The sequence below is a fragment of the Manis pentadactyla genome, chromosome 4 (assembly GCF_030020395.1).
Source record: "Manis pentadactyla isolate mManPen7 chromosome 4, mManPen7.hap1, whole genome shotgun sequence".
Lineage (NCBI taxonomy): Eukaryota > Metazoa > Chordata > Mammalia > Pholidota > Manidae > Manis > Manis pentadactyla.
This window is the reverse complement of record NC_080022.1, coordinates 27432507-27450777: the sequence shown is the minus strand read 5'-3', so window position 1 is coordinate 27450777 and position 18271 is coordinate 27432507. Positions and strand designations below refer to the sequence as shown.

Sequence of the window (18271 nt, the reverse complement as noted above, 5' to 3'; positions counted from 1 at the left end):
ATCTCTGGAAAACTTTATTGGAAGAGTAGAAAGAAGAGAGAACAATCATAAAACCTAGGTGAGCATTAGCAAGCCCAAATCAGACCCTAAGAGTGTGAGACCAACAGCAAAGCAAAATAAAGCAGAAGGTGATAATAAGGATAAGAATAAATCAGCAAAATGAAAAACTATATACAATCAAAAGGATCAACAAAGCACAAAATCAATTGTTTGAAAAGAAAGAAAATTGTAAAACTCCAGGCAACACTGTTCAGGAGAAAAAAGGCTTTAAGTAACCAATATATGGAAAAAATGATTATCACTACAGATACTGAAGATATTACATTGTGTCAATAAATTTGAAAGTTTGATAAAACAAATTCCTAGGGAAATATAGCTTACTGACACACACAAGAATACACAATCTGAAAAGTCCTCCGTTGGTAGAGATGTAAAATGGTGCAGTCACTTTGGAAAACAGTATGGTGGCTCTTCAAAACATTAAAAATGGAATTACTATATGATCCAGCAATTCTACTTCTGTATTTACATCCAAAAGAACTAAAAAGAAGGACACTGAAGAGAACTGTACACCTATGCTCATAGCAGCATTATTCAAAGTAGCCAAAAGGTAGAAGCAACCTAAGTGCCTACTGATGGATGACTGGATAAGCAAAATGTGGTATATACATACAATGGAATATTAATCAGCCTTAAAAAGGAAGGAAATTCTGACACATGGTACAACATGTACAAAATTTATGGATGTTATGCTAAATGAAATAAGCCAGTCACAAAAAGACACTGATTCCACTTATTAATACCAAGAGTGGTCAAATTCATAGAGATGAAGTAGAAGCATAGTTGCCAGGGGCTGGGAGAAAGGGAGAATGGGGAATTGCTGCTTAATGGGTGTAGTTTCAGTTTTACAAGAAAAAGAGTTCTGGAGATTGGTTATACAATATCCACACACTAATGTGAATGTACTTAAAGTACTACTGATGTGTATACTAAAAAATTACTAGATGGTAAATTTAATGTTACATGTATTCAAGTATGAATGTACTTTAATACTACTAATCTCTACACTAAAAAATTGCTAAGATGGGGGAGGGCTGTGCAACACAGAGAAGACAAGTAGTGATTCTACGGCATCTTACTACGCTGATGGACAGTGATTACAATGGGGTTTGTGGGGGGAACTTGGTGATGGGAGAAGTCTAGTAAACATAATGTTCCTCATGTAATTGTAGATAAATGATACCAAAAAAAAAATTGCTAAGATGGTAAACTTAATGTTACATGTGTTTTATCACAGCTAAAAAAGAACTTTAAGTGATATCCAGCATTAAGATTTTAAAGCCCAAAATATTGTAGCTTTGTTAAACAAATCTCAAATAATGAATTCAGTTAATAAATGAATAACTATCTCAATTAACTTCATTTAAAACACTTGAAAAGTCCTGTAACTATGTGAAAAAATGAAATCCACAATTAAAAATATTTCCACATGCACACTAAAAGATTCCAGATCCAGATTGCTCCACTACAGAATTATACCAAACATTTAAGGAAAAAAATAATATCCATCTTATACAAACTCTTCCAGAAAATAGAAAAAAGTGAAAATACCCCAATTCAATTTATAATGCCAGAAAAATCTTGATGCAAAAATCTAACCAGAACATTATGAAAAGGGAAAATCCTAGGACAATCCCATTCATGAACATAGATGCAATAATCCTAAACAAAATATTAAGTTAAACCAAGCAATGTATCAGAAGGATAATGTATCATGACCAATATGAGTTTTTATCAGGAATTAAAAGGTAAGTTCACAACAACTTTTTTTTTCACTGTGAATGAAAGTAGATTAAAGTGCTGCCTACATCATTTATTCTTAAATTTTGTTTTCAGATATTTGTAATCTCTTTCATGTATTTGTAAATTCTTCTAAGGGCATAATCTTTCCTGCCATCTTAGACTGAGACAGGTAATACTGAGTAAATCTGGATTACGTTATAGTTCTGGCTCTACCATGTATCTAACCCCTTGAACTCTGTCAAATATTAATGGCCCTGAAACTCTATTTCCTGATCTAAAAGATGGGAATAAAACTTGATCTGTATCTTTCTTATGAATGTTGTTAGGATCAAATTGGAAAATGTACAATTTTCTAAAGTAAGCTAAACTTATCAAGTTCTTACTTGTGATAAATGCTTTACATGCATTATCTCATTTAATCTTAATACAAATTTTATAATGATTTTATAGATGTGGAAAACTGAAGTGACTTGCCTAAAATTTCACAGCTAGTTAAGTAGTAAAACCAGGACTGGAACAGCCCTCCTGGGCTCTTTACTTTGTTCTATTGATATATTCGTCCTTCTTTTCACCAGTAATACACTGTCCTGATTACTACAGCTTTGTAGTAGGTCTTGAAGTCAAGTCGTGTCAAGTCTTCCAATGTTATTCTCCTTCAATATTGTGTAACTATTCTGGGTATTGTGCCTTCCCATATAAACTTTAGAATCATTTTGTCTATATCCACAAAATAACTGGCCAAGATTTTGTTTGGGTTTGGGATTGTGCTAACTCTATGACTCTATGAATCAAGTTGGGAAGAACTGACATCTTCAGCATATTGAGTCTTCCTATACATGTACATGGAGTGTCTCTACTTATACTTTCTTTTATTGTTTTCTTCAGAATTTTATTTTCCTTGTATCTTGTATACATTTTGTTAGGTTTGTAAGTTTTGTTAGATTTTATAAGTATTGGCTTTTTTTTTTTTGAGTGCTAATGTAAATGGTACTTGCTTCTAATTTCAAATTCTTATTGTTCACTGCTGGCCTCCAATTCCAGACTCACTATTAGTCTACAATAATCAAGACAGTATTGGTTAAAGAATAGACAAAAAAATCAGTGGAACAGAAAAGGAAGCCCCAAAACTGTCCCACTAAATATAGTCAACTGATTTTTGACAAAGGAGCAAAGGCAACTCAATGGAAAAAGGATAGTCTTTTTTCAATAATGGTGCTAAACAAGTGGATATTCATATGCTAAAAAACAAAACAAAACAAAACACATCTAGACACAGAACTTACACCTTTTCCAAAAATTAACTCAAAATGGCTTATAGACTTTAATGTAAAATGTAAAAAGTACAAAACTCCTAGAAGAAAACACAGGTGAAAACATGTGATGGTGACTTCTTAGGACACCAAAAGCACAACCCATGAGATAAAAACATTGATGTTTTCATTAAAATTAAAAAGATCTGTTTTGCAAAAGAGAATGAAAACACAAGCCACAGACTGAGAGAAAATATTTACAAAACACCTATCAGATAAAGGGCTAGTATCCAAAATATATAAAGATCTCTTAAAACTCAACAAAAAAACTCTTAAGAAAATGGACAAAAGATCTGAACAGATACCTCACCAAAGAAGATATGCAGATGGAAATAAGCATATGAAAAGATGCTCAACATTACATGTCATTAAGGAATTGCAAATTATAACAATGGGATACCACTACACACCTATCAGAATGAGTAAAATCCAAAAAACACTAACATCAAATGCTGACAAGGATATGAAGCAAGGCACTCTCATTCGTTGCTGGTGGACTGCAAAGTGGTACAGCCACTTAGGAAGACAGTTTAGCAGTTTCTTACAAAATTAAACATACTCTTAACCATATTATCCAGAAAACATGCTCCTTGATATGACCTAAAACTTACATCTACACAAAAACCTGCAGAAGAATGTTTATAGTAGCTTTATCTATAAATGCTAAAACCTGTAAGCAACCAAGATGTTCTTCAGTAGGTGAATGAATAAAAAAAAAACTGAAGTACCTCCAGACAACAGAATATTATTCATCTCTAAAAGAAATGAGTTATCAAGCATGAAAAAACTTGGAGGAACCTTAAATGCACACTTCTAAGTAGAAGAAGCCAACTAAAAAGGCTACATAACATGTAATTTCAACTGCATGATATTTTGGAAAAGGCAAAATTACGGAGACAGCAAAAAAGATCAGTGGTTTCCAGGGAGGGAGGGATGAATAGGCGGAGCACAGGGAATTTTAATTCTATTTTGTATGATATTGTAATGTTGGATATATGTCACTAACATTTGTCAAAACCCATAGAATGTACAATGATCAAAACCCACAGAATGTACAACACAAAGAGTGAATTCTAATGTAAACTATGGACTTTAGTTAATAATACTGTATCAATATTGGTTCATTAATTGTAACAAATGTACCACACTAATGTAATAACAGGGGAAACTGGCAGTGAGCAGGGGAATCAGGGGGTATACGGGAATTCTGTACTTTCCATTCCATTTTTCTATAAATTCAAAACCAATTAGAATTATTAATACACATGCTTTGACCTAGCAATCCCAATTTCTAGGTATTTATCTACACATATACTTCCATATGCATAAAATGCTATTTGTACAAGGATATTCTTGTATGCAGCATTGTATGGAGTAACAAAAGACAATGGAATGTAAGTTCATTGAAGGTTGGGGGTTTTGTCTGCTTTTTTCGATCTATACTGTCCAGAACTGTTCCTGGCATAAAGGTATAAAGTAAACAATAAATATATGCTAAATGAATGAAATGAATAAATCAAAACTCAATAGGAAATTAATATAACCACACAATGGAATAATATATAACTATTTAAATTAAAAAGAACAGGGAAACTCCTTAGATTCCATAAAGATGGCTTATATAAAAAAATACTACAGGATAGGGTATATAATATGTGTCCATTTGTATGAATAAAGAAAATACACATTCATATTATACACATAAACATTATTAGACTGGTAGGACACCAATACAGTAGGAGCAAAGACTGCCTTCAGAGAGGGAACTAGATGGCTGGGGGGGCCTAAGAAAAAAGATTCATTTGTCTCCCCATACAGTTTATTCTGATACAACACATCTTTCTGTAACACAGATCAGCTCATATGCAATAGTAAATAGGGAAATTATGTCAGTTTAACACAGTTGATACTTTGGTTGGTTCACATGTTATTTTCTTCAGCCTATTAATGCTTTGCATCACCAAGTAACAGCAGCTGGCTACAAAGCACAGTAACACAATTGAATGCAACAAACTGCTGAGGAATTCCATAATACCCATTCACCCCTAAGGTCTTCCCTTTGTCTCAGTTTGGCTGAATGCTTTGACTTGGAATAGCTTGTGTGATTTCCTCTAAACTTTGTGCTATTTGCCTTTATCTCAGTAATCTGGCAGTCTCAAATCTTCCTCAAATCCTACTTCACCAAGTTACCATCATCTTTTTAAAACACCTTAATAAAAAAGTCCTATGCTTACAGTAGTACTCATTCATTAGGCCTTTTTTTTTCCTTAGCAGTCAGTCTTCTTTTAACAGCTTTATTGAGATATTTTTCACATCATACAATTCACCAATTTAATGGCTTTTAGAATATTCACAGAATTTTCAACCACCATCACAATAAATGTTAGAACATCATCATCCTAAAAAGAAATCCTGAACCCATCACCCATCACCTCCCCAGTTCTCATCACCCCCAGCAAAAACCTACCATTAATCTACTTTCTGTCTCTACAGACTTGCCCTATTCTGGACATTTCATATAAAGGAAATCATGTTGTCCTTTATAACTAATTTCTTTCGCTTAGCAAGTTTTCAAGGTTCATCCATGTTGAAGCATGTATTAGTACTTCATTCCTTCTATTCCCCAACAGTATTTCATTTTATACCCCAACAGGATATACCACTTTTTACTTACCCATTCACCATTTGATGAACATTCAGGTTGCTTCCACTTTTTGGCTATTATGATAGATAATTCTGCTATAAATACTCATATCATGTCCTAGTTTAGACATAAATTTTCACTTGAGAAGATTCCTAGGAATAGAATTGCTACGTCATGTTTAGCTTTCTGTGGAACTGCCACTGTTTCCCAATCATTATGAATTTAACAGGTCTGTTTAACTGTGCTGGGTTTCTTATTAGAATTTTTGTTGTTTTAATTATACTCCTGTTAAAAAGTTGCCTGTTTTGATTGATCAGCTTCAAGTTTATTCCCCCCACCCCAAATTAAGGCTTATCAAGATAAAACTTAAATATTAAAAATAATCAAGATAAACTTTCCCTTGTTAATGGAACAAGGTATCCATTTAATAGAACATAGAAAGTTTTATTCAAACCATTTCACCATCCCTTTCCAAATTATATTCTGGGAAAGAGATCATAATCAGTAGTTAAGTATCTCATGAAGTGATGAAAAACAACTATATATCTTTACCACTCCTTCCATCAAGAGGTGGAATCTTTTCTCCATCCCTGAATTTGGGCTGACCTTACTTCAACAGAATGCAGAGGTAGTTAAACACTGTGTAGCTTCTGAGACTGGCTTTTAGAGATCTGCAGCTTTGCCTTTGCCGTTTAGAATGCTACTTCTTGGAACCCAGCCTTCATGCTGTGAGGAAACCCAACCTGCCTCACGGAAAGGCCCAAGTGGAGATTCTAAATTCTCTTCCCACCTCCCTCCCACTTACAGCTGATACTAATAGCTTAGTTTCCAGCCAGCAAATCTTGAGAAATGATAAACTGATGTCACTATTATTTTAATTCACTAATGTAGTAACAGATTACCAAAACATTTATTTTAGAAAAATCTGGACATTTTATCATCGCTTTATAAAAAAAAATGGCATAATAAATTAATGTATTTAAGTTTATATGGTTTCTTTGCTCACCACTCATCCTTCCCAACTCTGAATCTCGCTTCTTGAGGTTTCAAATTAATCTTTCATTATTCTAAGACATACCTTTAAACAGTGTTATACAAATAAGCACCTGGCTGTGGGGAGGAGGGATAGATTTTCCAAATCCTTATGTACATTTAAGAATGTTTATTACCTTCTTACACAAACAACCTGGCTTGACATTGAACCCATGCATTCAACAGTTCTATCTTCAAATTTTCATAGATGTTGTCTTCTAACATGTGGTATTGTAGATTACTTTTTCCATATGCATTCCTTATATTTGAGACTTGAAAATCTACAAATATGTCCTGTGTGGTTCTCTTTTTGTTAGGTTTGCTTGGAACAGACACCAACTCATTTTCAGATGAGATCAGTATTTCAAGGGTATTTCTTCTGTTATTTCTTTATTAATTTTCAACTTTTCTTTTTCAAAGACCTCTAAAATTTGCCCTCAGAAGGCTGTATATACATGGATATCCAGCCCAGGTGCTACTAGAGCCTTTTAAACACACTTCCACATAAATGTTTGCTTTATAGTTTGCATCTGATAGCTTTAAAATGTGAAGTCTGTGATTTTGTTTTTATTATCTGTTGTCTTTACTGCTTGTGGTATCTTGTTAGCATATATATCTGGTTATGGGGTTGTATGGTCACTGTGCTTAAAAAATTCTTTGTAGAAACAATTTGAGATCTAGGATAAAGATATCTTCCTTAAGATCTGCATTTGTTTCTGTGAGGTACCTGGGAGTACTACCATTCCCATGCAACTTAAAAACAAACTCAAGATTATAGGTTTCCTGTGAGGGTCATCCACTTCAAGATTACTCTCATGCTGAAAATAGCATTTCAGGGTCCTCCTATATAGTACAGAAGGTCTCCTGTACACTTTGCATCATATGCAGACCCTAGGCTTTGATTTCTGTCAACTTCATGCCTTCAGGCATCAAAATTTTAAGTTTTCAGGATCAGCAAATGCCCTCAGGGAAAAAGTGGCTATTACAGTCATTGCTTCTCTGGGTTTCTATTTCCCCACCATTTTGGCCTGGTAATTACGGTCATATACCACACAACCTAATTTTTCCATGTAAAATACCTCTTGATTTTTAAGATCTAAACTTCTTAGAATATACTAAACTCATACTTATATCTTTCAATATAACGTTTTTCAAATATATTACATAGCAAACGTTTACACTATATCACCAAAACTCAACACAACTTTTTTTTTAAAGCAACACAAGCTATGCTCCAGTGCAAGTGGCAGAATATAAGAAATCACATACAGAAGCTTTTTTTTCCTTTTTTTTTTTTATTAAGGTATCATTGATATACAATCTTATGTTCAGATTTCACATGAGCAACATTGTGGTTACTACATTCCCCCTATTATCAAGTCCCCACCACATACCCCATTACAGTCACTTTCCATCAGCATAGTAAGATGCTATAGAGTCACTACTTGTCTTCTCTGTGCTATCCTTCCTTCCCTGTGACCCCCACACTATTTGTGCTAATCATAATACCCATTAATCCCCTTATCCCTCTCTTCCCACCCACCCTCCCCAACCTCTTTCCCTTTGGCAACCGCTAGTTCATTCTTGGGTTCTGTGAGTCTGCACCTCTTTTGTTCCTTCAGTTTTTGTTTTGTTGTTATACTCCTCAGATGAGTGAAACCATTTGGTACTTGTCTTTCTCCACCTGGCTTATTCCACTGAGCATAATACCTTCTAGCTCCATCTATGTTGCTGCAAATGGTAGGATTTGTTTTCTTCCTATGGCTGAATAATATTCCATTGTGTATATTTACCACATCTTCTTTATCCATTCATTTACTGATGGACACTTAGGTTGCTTCCATGTCTTGGCTATTGTAAATAGTGCTGCAATAAACAAAGGGATGCGTATGTCTTTTTGAATATGAGATCTTGTTTTCTTTGGGTAAATTCCTAGGAGTGGAATTCCTGTGGCAAATGGTATTTCTTTATTTAGTTTTTTGAGGAACCTCCATATTGCTTTTCACAATGGTGGAATTAACTTACATTCCCACCAACAGTGTAGGAGGGTTCACCTTTCTCCGCATCCTTGCCAGCAGTTGTTGCTTGTCTTTTGGATGCTGGCCATTGTAACTGGTGTGAGGTGATATCTCATTGTGGTTTTAATTTACGTTTCCCTGCTGATCAGCAATGTGGAGCATCTTTTCACATACATAAGTTTTTTAAAGCCTGCTGAATGTCAACAAAGGGCATGTGCTGCTGGTGGTAAAAAAAAGACATGAAGTCTCATGACAAAGCAAAAACCTATAATAGACATACAAAAGGAAAAATAATTGAAGCACCCACTGAAGAAAATAATCAAATCACAAAGGAAGCAAGAGAAAAAGAACAGAGTAACTACAAGTAGCCTGAAAACAACGAACAAACTGTCAATAAGTACATACCTGTCAATAATTACTTTAAATGTAAATGGACTAAATTATCCAATCAAAAGACTTGGAGAGGTTGAATGGATAAAAAAATGAATATCCACCTATAGACTGCCCACAAGAGACTGACTTCAGATGTAAGGACACACACAGACTAAAAAGAAGAGTTGGAAAAGATATTCTATGCAAATGAAAATCAATGCAGGGGTAGTTACATCAGAAAAAGAGACTTTAAAACAAAGGGTGTGATAAGAGACAGAGAAGGGTGCTACGTAATGATAAAGGGGTCAAACCAACAAGAAGATATAATATTTGTTTATGCACTCAACAGAGGAGCACACAATATAAAGCAAATATTAACAGAACTAAATGGAGAAAGAGACAGCCATACAATAACAGTAGGGGACTTTAATACCTGATTTTTATCAGTGAATAGATCATCCAGACAGAAAATCAATGAGGAAACATTAGTCTTAAATGACATGTTAGACGAGATAGACTTAATAGACTCACAGACAGTAAAACAGAACATTCCATTCAAAAGCAACAGAATATACATGTTTATCAATTCCATAAGAACATTTTCCAGGATAGATCATATGTTAGGCCACAACACAAGTCTTGGTAAACTTAAAGACACTAAAATCATATCAAGCATCTTTTCCGAATGCAATGGCACAAAACTAGAAATAAATTATTAGAGGAAAATTGGAAAATACACAAACATGTAGATTAAACAATTTGCTAACCAACAACCAATGGGTCATAACCAAAGGCAGTGTTATTTGGAAAAATAAAATTATGAAATATATATTTTATATTTGAATAATGCTGGATGTTATATGATATTAGAAAATTGTTGATTTTCTTACCTGTAATGATGATGTTAGTTTGGAGAATATTCTTATTAAAGGATGCATATAGAAGTATTTGGAATGGAGTGTTTTGATGTATACAACTTTCAAAAAATGGCTTTTCAGTATATACAGAAAGAGAAGGCAAACATACCAAAGTGTTAATTGTTGAGTCCAGATGAAGGATACAGGTATTCACTGTACCATTCTTTCAACTTTTCTGTACTGTTTGGTATTAAAAACAAAAAACAAACCAATGGGTCAAAAAAGAAACCAAAAGACAAAATATATCCTGAGACAAATGAAAATGGAAATACAACACACAAAAAGTTATAGGATGCAGAAAAAGCAGTTTAAGGATAGGTTCATAGCAATAAATGCCTTCATCAAGAAACAGGAACTATCTCAAACAACTTTACACCTAGAACCTAGAAAAAGAACAAATGAAGCCCAAGGTTAGTAAAAGGAAGGCAATAACAAAAATCAGAGCAGAAATAAATGAAACAGACTGAAAAGACAATGGAAGAGGTCAATGGAACTAAGAGCTGTTTCTCTGAAAAGAAAAACAAAACCAACAAACCTTTAGCTAGACTCTCCAAGAAAAAAGAGAGGACTCAAAATCATAAATGAAAGAGATATTACAATTGATACCACAGAAATACAGAGGGTCCTAAAAGACTACTTGAATAATTATATGCCAACAAATTGAACAATCTAGAATGGGTAAGTTCCTAAAAACATACAACCTACCAAGACTCAATCATAAAGAAATAGAAAATGTGAACAGACTAATTACTAGTAAGGAGATTAATTCGGTAACCAAAAATCTCCAAACAAATAAAAGATGACATCACTGGTGAGGTCTACCAAACATTTAAAGAACTGATACCAGTCCTCAGACTTTTCCAAAAAACAGAAGAGGAGGAAACACTTCCAAACTCATATTACAAGGCCAGTATTACACTGATACCAAAACCAGACAAGGATGCCACAAAAAATTATAGGCCAATATCTGTGATGAACGCAGATGGATATATCCTCAAAAAAATATCAGCAAACCAAATTCGAAAGCACAGTAAAAGGAAGACCACACACCATGATCAAGTGGAATGTATTCCAGGGATGCAAAGACGGTTCAATATTTACAAATCAATCAATGTGACACACCACATTAACCAAAAGGATAAAAATCATATGATCATTTCAATAGATGCAGAAAATGCATTTGACAAAATTCAACATCCATTTATAATAAAAAATTCAACAAAGTATGTACAGAGGGAACATACCTAACCATAATAAAGGCCGTATATGATAAGCTCACAGCTAATATACTAACAGTGAAAAGTGGAAACCTTTTCCTCTAAAATCAGGAACAAGACAAGATGCCCACTCTTGCCACTAAAATTCGACATAGTACTGGAATAATTAGGCAAGAAGAAATAGAAAGTACCCCAACTGGAAAGGAAGAAGTAAAACTGTCACTCTTTGCAGCTGACATGACATTATATACAGAAACCCTAAAGACTCCACCAAAAAACTGTAAAAATATATGAATTCAGTAAAGTTGCAAGATAGAAAATCAATACATAAAAATATATTGCATTTCTATGCACTCATAGTGGACTATCAGAAAGAGAAACTAAGAAAACAATTCCAATTACAATTGAATCAAAAGAACAAAATTCCTAGGAATGAATTTTACCAAAGAGGTGAAAGACCTGTATACCAAAAACTGTAAGATATTGATGGAAGAAACTGAAGAAGACACAAATAAAGGGAAAAATATTCTGTGCTCATGGAATGGAAGAATTGATATTGTTAATACCATAGTGTTTTACAGATTCAATGCAATCCCTATCAAAATTCCAATGGCATTTTCCTGAGAAATGGAACAATCCTAAAATTGGTATGGAACCACAAAACACTGAGAACAGCCAAAGCAATCTTGAGAAAGAAGAGCAAAGTTGGAGACATTATGCTCCCTGGTTTGAAACTGTACTATAAAGCTATAGTAATCAAAACAGTACAGTATTGGCATAAAAAGAGATATAGATTAATGAAACAGAATAGAGAACCCAGAAATAAATCCATGCATATATGGTCAATTAATTTTCAACAAAAGGGCCAAGAATATGTAATGGGAAAAGGGCAGTCTTGTCAATAAATGATGCTGGGAAACTGGACAGCCACATGCGAAAGAATGAAACTGGACCCCTATCTTAGATCATATACAAAAATTAACTCAAAATGAATTAAGGACTTGAATATAAGACCTGAAACCATAAAAATCCTAGAAGAAAACATACAGGGTAAGCTCTTTGGCACTGATCTTAGCAATTTTTTAGCTTTGACACCAAACAGAAAAGCAACATAAGCAAAAAATAAACAAGTGAAGCTATGTCAAACTAAAAAGCTTCTGTAGAGCAAAGGACACCATTAACAAAATGGAAAAAACAACTTTCTGAATGGGAGAATATGTGCAAATCATATATCTGATAAAGGGTAAATGTCTATAACAATAAAAGAACTCATACAATTCAATAGAAAAAAAATCCAATAAAAAAATGGGCAGAGGAGCTGATCAGACATTTTTCCAAAGAAGAAATGCAGCTGGCCAACAGGCACATGAAAAGGTGCTCAACATCACTAATCACCAGATAAATACAAATTAAAACCACAATGAGATATCACTTAACATCTGTTAGAATGGCTATCATATAAAAAATAAGAAATAGCAAGTGTTGGCTATTTCTGTGGAATATGTGGAAAAGGAAATCCTTGTGCACTGTTGGTTGGAATGTAAATTGGTGCAACCACTATGGAAAACAGTATGAAAATCCCTCAAAAATTTAAAAAGCAGAACTACTGTATGATCCAGCAATGCTACTTCTGGGTATTTATCTGAAGAAAATGAAAACACTAACTTGAAAATATATATGCACTCTTATGTTCAGTGCAGTATTATTTATAACACCCAAGATATGGAAACTACCTAAGTATTCATCATGGATGAATGGATAAAGAATATATGGCATATACATCCAATGAAATATTATTCAACCATAAAAAAGAAGGAATTCTTGTAATTTGCAACAACATGGATGGACCTTAAGGGCATTATGCTAAGTGAAAGAAGTCAGATAGAAAAAGACAAATACCATATGACCTCACCTATTTGTGGAAGAGTAATAACAAAAAACCCAAGCTCACAGATACATAGAATAGATTGGTGGTTGCCAGAAGTGGGGGTATCAGAGTGAGTGAAATGGGTGAAGGGGGTCAAAATGTACGTATTTCCAGTTATAAAAATAAGTCATGGGGATATAATGTACGGCATGGTGACTATAGTTAATACTGAATGGCATATTTCAAAGTTGCTGAGAGTAAATCTTAAAAGTTCTCATCACAAGAAAAAAAAAGTATGTATGGTGACAAATGTTAACTATACTTATTGCAATCATTTCACAATATTTACAAATATTGAATCACTATGTTATACATCTGAAACTAATATAATGCTCTATGTCACTTACACTGCAATTTAAAAATGAATGTAATAAAATAAAATAAGGAAGAAAAGGTCATGAACTACTAGTCATGTATTGCTCACAAAGCAATTGTTTATTTTTTGTTTTTCTATTATTTATTTAAAAATATCATTGATATACAATCTTATGATGGTTTCACATACACAAAACAGTGGTTCAACATTCACCCATATTATCAAGACCTCACCCCCTTCATTACGCTACCAACATAGTAAGATGTTAGAGTCATTAATTGTATTCTCCATGCTATCCTACTGTTCCTGTGACCTACCTACATTGTGATTGCAAATTATAGTGCCCCTTAATCCCCTTTTCCCTCCCCACCCTCCCCAACCCTTCCCCTTTGGTAACCACTAGTCCTTTCTTGCTGTCTATGAAGTCTACTGCTTTTCTTGTTCCTTCTGTTTCGACAAGACAACTGCTTATAACTAACCATTATTAACTATTTGGTGATCAGGAAGGATGTTCTTAAGCATTTTACATCCAACAAATACTTTGTGATTGATATACAGATATTTTAATGTGTTTTAGTTGTATTTTGGGGATTAGTTGAGGTTAGGTTGATATCTAACACATAATTTTTTTCCATTTAAAAATAAGAGGAAATGGTCTCCTAGTTAGCAGTTGTGATGCAGAATGTCTGATTTTCAGGAACAGATTACTCTCTGTTCTTAATAAATTCTTCTATATTTTAAAAAGGCACTTTGTCCTATTTTATCCAGATTTTAAAATTTTCTTCAGTGGGAGTTCTGAGCCTAACAAAATAATCTGCCTGCTGTACACAGAGAAAATTCTATAGTTGTTTAACTACCTGTATTTTCAAATAAACTATGAGTGATTAGAGGACAGATTTTAAGTCATATTTCTATTCCTGATGCTTGAGAGTGCACCCATAAATTCTCTTGTCTGTTTCCATGACTACAGAGCAACTTTCTGATTACTGTCTGGATATCCATATAAGCCACCTAAAGAGGTAAGTTGCTAACTAGGCAAAATCAATCTTGTAGATGTCCTGGAAATAATACTGCTCTTTGTAAATTATTAAGCTGGTGGTATAATTTATATATTAGTTTCTTGTGAATTTGGTTAGTATCAATCATTCCATCATGATGATGATCAGTTTTGGATGCCCTGACAAAAACCAAGTAAAACCAACCCTTTTTTAACCAGTACACTATACTGCAAACTAACATTTGCTTGAAGTCTATCATTCATTAAGTTATTCATTCATTTGCTCAACAAATATTTACTGACCGCCTCTAAGTGCCAAGCATTGTTCAGGCTTAGGTAAACAATTCTAATAACAGTAATTAAGAAGTGGTCCTCATGAAGCTTTTATAGGGGATAGAGTGGGGTACAGATTATACTGCATTTCTTTTCTGTGAATGAGGCAGGAGTAAGTTCTATAATGAAAAACAAAATAGGTTAAAGGTATAGAAAGTTTATGGGGGGCGTGGAGATTGAGGGAGAAGAACAGAATAGGTAGTTAGCTGTTTTACGCAGGTTTGTCAAAGAAGAACTCTTTGAAAGGGCAACAAGCACACAGAAAACAGAAGGAAATGAGAGAATAAACCATGTGGCTATCAGGAAGAGCCCAAGCAGAGGAAATATCAAGTATGAAGGAAAAAGCAGAAGCTTGATTGGTGTTTGATGAACAGCAAAGAGACCACTATGCATGGAGCAGAGTGAGCAAGAAGAAAATCAGAGGAGATGAGATCAGAGAGATGAGAGATCAGATCATACAGGATTTGCAGGACATGATGAGGTCCCCTGATTTTACTGAGATATGAGCAACCAAAGCGTTCTAAGTTAAGAAGCATTATGATCTGACATAATTTTAAAAAAACTATCACTGCTGTATGAAAAATTATATTAAAGGTACAAACAGGGAAACCAGTAGGTCAGCTAACTGACTGTCCAAGCAAAAGATAAGTTGGCTGGGGTTGGGGTAGCAACTGCTGAGGAAATTATGTTGACGTGGAAATTATTTAGAAGGCAGATGTGATGGGAATTGCTAATGGGTTAGGTGTGGAGTATGAAATACAAGAACTGTTAAGGTTTTTTGGTCTAAGCAACTGAAAGAATGAAAGTGTCATTTACTGATACAGACTCAGTGAAATGAGCAAGTTTAGAGAGGAAATCAAGGTGATTTTAGGACATGTTAAATTTGAGGTGTCTATATAAGTAGGTGTCTAGTAGGCAGGTAGATGGGTGTGGAGTTCAAGGAGAGGTCTAGGCTAGATAGAGATGTAAAACTTGAGTATCCCCAGCATATTAGTAGTATTTGAAACCAGTGGACTAGAAGAGATCATTCAGATTGTGGTAGAATACAGAAGAACACTAAGCCCTGGGACACTCCCAATATTTAGAAATTGTAGGAATTAAGACGAAACAGAAAAGAAAGTGGAAAAGTAATAGCCAATAAAGTTGGAGGAGGATCTTGATAAAGTGGTACCTAGGAAGACAACTGGAAAAAAAAAAAAGTGTTTCAAGAAGGAAGCAACTTAATCAAATGCAGCTGAAAAGTCAAATAAAATGAAGATTTGGGAATTGAGTGTTGGGTTTAGCAAACTCTGTTGACCTTGATGAGAGCAATTTCAGTGAAGTGGTAGGGACAAAAACCTGACTGGAATAAATTTAAAAAGAATGCCCTGAATCTGATCAAGTCTTTAGTTCTAACAGTTTACAGTAAATTCAGAGGAACATGTTAAATTACACCATGAAGATGGAACTAACAAAATCCAGACTATGAGGAAACTGTACAAAGACAAACAATCCATAAATTGCTTGGGTGAGGTGGGGGAAAGGATAGAAAACTTGCAGATTAATATGTAGTTAAAAGGCATATCAATCAATCACAATGTGTGGAACTTTCATGGATCCTGACACAAAAATGAAAATAAAGAGAAACTGTTAAAAAAAAAAAGTATAATATGAGACACACAAGTAGAAATTTGAACACTGACTAAATATATGATATAAAGGGTTATTATTATTATTATTTTGCTGTGATAATGGTTTAAAGAGTCCATATCTTTTATAGGTACTTAGTAGATATTTATGAATGAAATAGTATTATGTATAGAATATGCCTCCAAAAAGTACAGGGGAACAGAAAGTAAAAGTACATGAACAGAAAGTAAAAGGACATGGGTTGACTGTTGGGTTTGGGTGATGAGTGCATGGGAGTTTATTACATAATTCTATTTATTTCTACACATCCTCAAATCTCTATAATAAAATGTCTTAAAAAATAGAGGGGATGTGCCATTTCCTTTGCATACTTAATCTCTTTTTACTATCCCATTGTACAGAAGAGGAAATTAAAGGCTGAGGAAGATTAAATGCACAGAAAATTTTTAATACTTTATTTTTTAGAGCAGTTTTAGGTTCAGAGCAAAATTAAGCAGAAGATAAAGATTGACCATATGCCTCTTGCTCCCACTTATGCACAGCCTCCCAACTATCAACATCCACAGGCCAGAATGGTACATTTGTTACAATTGTTGAACTTACAATGACACATCATTATCAAGTCGCAGTTAATTTGAAAGCCAAAATTTGTTTCCAAATCCCATGCTTTTTACATTATCTTGCACTGCTAAGTTTTTACTTTTATTATCTTTATTTTGCCCTGTGCTTCTGATATAAACTGGCAAAACCCAAGTCTGTTTCATCAACAATGTAACAGAACTCTACTGTTACTAACTATAAAATCATTATCAAGTTTAAGCACCCAAAAAATATTTTAATGTAAATTAATGGAAGTAACAACTCTATCAATCCAACAAATTATACTTCCAGTGAATATTTTATTTAAAAATATATATATTGCCCACTAGACTTGATAATATAATCCCATAGAAATACAGAACACAATCTGAAGTTTTTCTCCACCTCAAACTTCATTGAGTAGCTAGTTAAGTACTAGTTAATATCAACTAACTGAATTAAACTTCAAACACAAAATCACATATTTTCAAAGCATATGTGTGTGCATGTTATTCACTGACCTGACAACCTAACATATACTAGTTGTGAGTCCAAAGCTAAATAACAGCCTACAGCAAATGCAACTGATGAATAATAAGCAGTGAATAAGTCAAAATCAACTATAGCATATACTACAGTCTATTACTAAATTATGGATTTTTCACTGGGAACTTCTGCTTCAATATTCATAGAATATTGTTTCAAGAATTCTACCTAGGAATTTTTTCTAAAGTAATCACTGGACCACTATACAAAGACATATAAACTAGGATACTTAACCAAAGTTTTATTCATAATGAAAAATAAAACTGGAAAAAATCTAAACCATTGTCAATGAGGGTGACTAAATAATATAATTTAAATGCTTTTTAGTCAGTAAAATTTATTATATTGCTATACAGATATTAAGTATTAATGGAAAAAAATGTCCATAATACATTACTGCGTAGAAAAAGCAGGTTAAAAACAAGTAGATGAATAGACAGACAAATGGATGGATGTCTTGGAAATATATGAAAAAACTAACAGCGGTTTTATCTGGAGAATGGAATCATTTTCACTTCTTATTTTAGACTTTCCTACATTGTTTGAGTTTTAAAAATAATAAACATGCATTTTTATAAACAGAAAAAATTCTATTTTTGCTTTGGTAATATAAATATATTGTGTTGACCTC

General features: G+C 33.6%; 1 protein-coding gene across 2 annotated transcripts in view; it reads right to left on the bottom strand.

Moving 5' to 3' along the window:
* AGO3 (argonaute RISC catalytic component 3) overlaps positions 1 to 18271 on the bottom strand; it is a 156218-nt gene that overhangs the window by 132133 nt on the left and 5814 nt on the right. The window lies entirely within an intron of this gene.